Raw genomic sequence first — 3,158 nt, forward strand, 5'->3', positions numbered from 1 at the left:
GGACGATTAAACTGACGTTTCCCCTAGACGTGAGAGGCCTATCACGAGACGGATAGCTTACGTCCGAGCTGCTCACGGGCAGTCTTGGCCAGGCCTTCGACGTCCTTACCCCCGAAGATTTCAGACCCATTGTTGACGAATACTACTAGTTAGGGAAACATGGCTACGAGCTTGAACCTAGCTAGTTTGAGCATGAAGGGCATGAGATCTTGAAGCAAGGTTGCTCGTGTGCTGAGGAATCTCGTGGCCCTTGCAGGAGACCCACTTTGTTGGGGCCGGGGATTGCGATGTGCTGGTGGACGATTTTGACGTTTACTCAGCATATGGCAATTTCTGTAGTTGTGGAGTTTCTGTGTTAGTGAGTCGCACCCTATCTGCGATGGTTACCATTGTTCACGCGGACGCTCATGGAAGGTTGGTCATGGTCAATGTTGCCGTTAAAAGCATCGAGTTCCGGATCGTGGCAGTTTATGCACCTAATGTCCGCAGCGAGAGGGTTCCTTTTTTTCGGCAGGTGGAGGTGTTTCTCTCTTCGGGTTTGGAGTGGGTAGTGTTAATGGGGGACTGGAATGCCGTCCTGGACCCCAATATAGATAAGGTCGGGGGGATTAGAGGGTTCGAGTGGTGTGATAACAGCCTGTCTGGCCTGATGGCCTCATGCGATCTGGTCGATAAGTTCCGTCTGGATCACTCAGGGAGGGAGATATGGATGTGCCAGGTTAATTCGGCCGTCTGTCCAAGCACATACTTGGACAGGATGTTAATTAGAAGAGGCGACATAGATTTCTTATCATGACCCACGTTCCACCAGCTAGGTCATTTGGACCACAGACTAGTGCTGGCCCGTTTGAAGTTAGGTAATAGGCCTAGGTTGGCTGGCTACTGGAAGTTGAACGTATCCTTGTTGGAATCGAACGACTTCCGACAGCAGCTGACAACACTAATTCAGCGGGAGTTAGTGGGGGTGGGTACTGGGAGTAGCTGGTGGGGTAGACTTAAGACTACCATTAGGCACTTTTGCGTCCAGTACAGCCAAAGCCTTGTGCTAACTAGAATGAGTTAGGTGAGACGAAGGTTGAGTCGTCGGTTGGGACTTGGATTTGAAGAAAATTGTCCTGGAAGGGTCATGCGGAGGCATGTGCAACATTTTTATTTCGGCTGATCCTTTACTGCTTGTCTGTTCTTCTCCTGCTTGCAGATCGCTGTAAGGATTTAGAGCGACTCCTTTTCAAACTTCTTTGGAAGGGAGGAAAGCCGTTTGTCCATAGACAGGTCTGTATGCAGAAACTAGGCGAGGGAGGCTTTGGGATGCCTGACCTATTAAGTTACAAACACGCAGAAAGGTTGGCATTCCTGAGTCGGACATTGCTGTAGGATTTGCACTGGGTACCAGCTGTGAACCGAGCTTTTCTGCAGCTCATATCTGGCCAAGTCACTGAAGACCGGCGGGGGAATCGCTTTTCCTCACTGAATGCCAAGCCACCTTTAGGGAATTGTCAGGGTCCAGTGACCTTGCACAGCCAAGGAGGAGGCTGTATCAGGATTTAGTGGTGGGGATCACAAACGATCCGCTGGTGGAGCGGTTGCACATGTCGAGGGGGGAAGTTCTCTCGCTGTGGAATTGGGCGCCTGCCAGTAGCTAATTGAATAATTCTGAATTTTCGTTAACGTGGAGACTAGTCTGAGACACGCTGCCACTTTTCGGCAGTCGGTGCCACTTGATTTGGCATACGTTGTTGACAATGTGGACCCGCCATTTACTGGGGAGAAACGGTTGGTGTTTCTAGCGATCCTAGCAGTAGCTAGGCTAGTGACGTGGGTTTCGTGTCTTAATATTGGCTATGGGGTTGGATCTGTTTCGGATCGAGATCTGGTCATTTATTTTAAGCATCAACTTAAAATAAAGATCAGATGCGATTGGAAAAATTACATTGCATAGACTTTAATGGGAAGTGGGTGCACAACACTAGCTTGTGCATCCAACGAGGCGCTAGGTTCGAGTTTGTCTTCCTGCCCTAGTGGTATTGGTCCGATGGTGCTGGTTTCATTCAGAACCCAGCCCGACAATCAAAAGTCTTTTTGTGTAGCTTAGTTAGGTCGAGTAACCACTTAAAGTGGAAAAAGAACATTATTAGGGCTTAGGCTAGGGCAGTTATGTGAGTCGATTTCGTTCCCAGATCTTTATTTTTACATGAGCACTAGGAGAGTTTCCAAGGATGCTCGCTCCCCCACTTTGTTTTGCTCTCGGTCTGTTATCCCTTTTGTGTATTCATTTACCTTGGAAGACGCCGTCCAGGTCCTATGTCTCTAGCCCGATTTAATTTATTTTTTGGAAAATATTGTTCCTTAGATCCCCCACTCCACACTAGGGAACGACCCACTTGCTTTCGACCTTTTCGAGACCGAAAGACAGTGGGCGTTCCAATGACTTAGAGTGTAGGTAGGGAGGGTCCCCTTACTAACCCGACCACATAGGCATTTTGTTTGGTTATTTTATTTTTCTTTCTTTTTGGGTGTTTGCTAGTTTGCCCCCTCCCCTTCATCTCATCCCCATCAATTAATTAAAAAACAATCCTTATGTTTATAAATATTTTTGTTTTGTTTCTTGTACATAATTTGATTTTTTCAGAACCGAAAAATCGCCTGCCATCCTGTGGAATTCGTTTTTAAGGTAAGAATGAGGCGTTTAGAATGATAGAAAACCCAGTGTAGGGAAAACTAATAACGTCTTTGTTTCCACACAAGACCTAGCAAAGTAGAGTAGAAAGACCCCCCGTATAACCCAATGCCCCCCCCCCTTACTGGCCCTGGTGCTTAAGCTTCTTCAGACCCCAAATGAGGTTTTGGCAGTAGATAATGCCAAGGCCGGGGCCGATGAGCTAAATAAACATACCCCCCCCATCAGAGTCAAAAACATTTCACAATATGTGAAAATAAAAAGCATTTTAAATTAAATAAAGATTAAAAAAATCAATCAATCTATAAAATATCTATAAAATATCTATAAAATATATGTAAAATATCTATAAAATATCTATAAAATATCTATAAAATATCTATAAAATATATGTAAAATATATGTAATCCATATCTTTGAAAGATCAAGTATTAAGTAATTTTCTTTATTACCTGATTCCTTATTTGGACTTTTGATGAAT

The sequence above is a fragment of the Euprymna scolopes genome, chromosome 34 (genome assembly GCF_053919585.1).
Source record: "Euprymna scolopes isolate OS-2025 chromosome 34, ASM5391958v1, whole genome shotgun sequence".
Lineage (NCBI taxonomy): Eukaryota > Metazoa > Mollusca > Cephalopoda > Sepiida > Sepiolidae > Euprymna > Euprymna scolopes.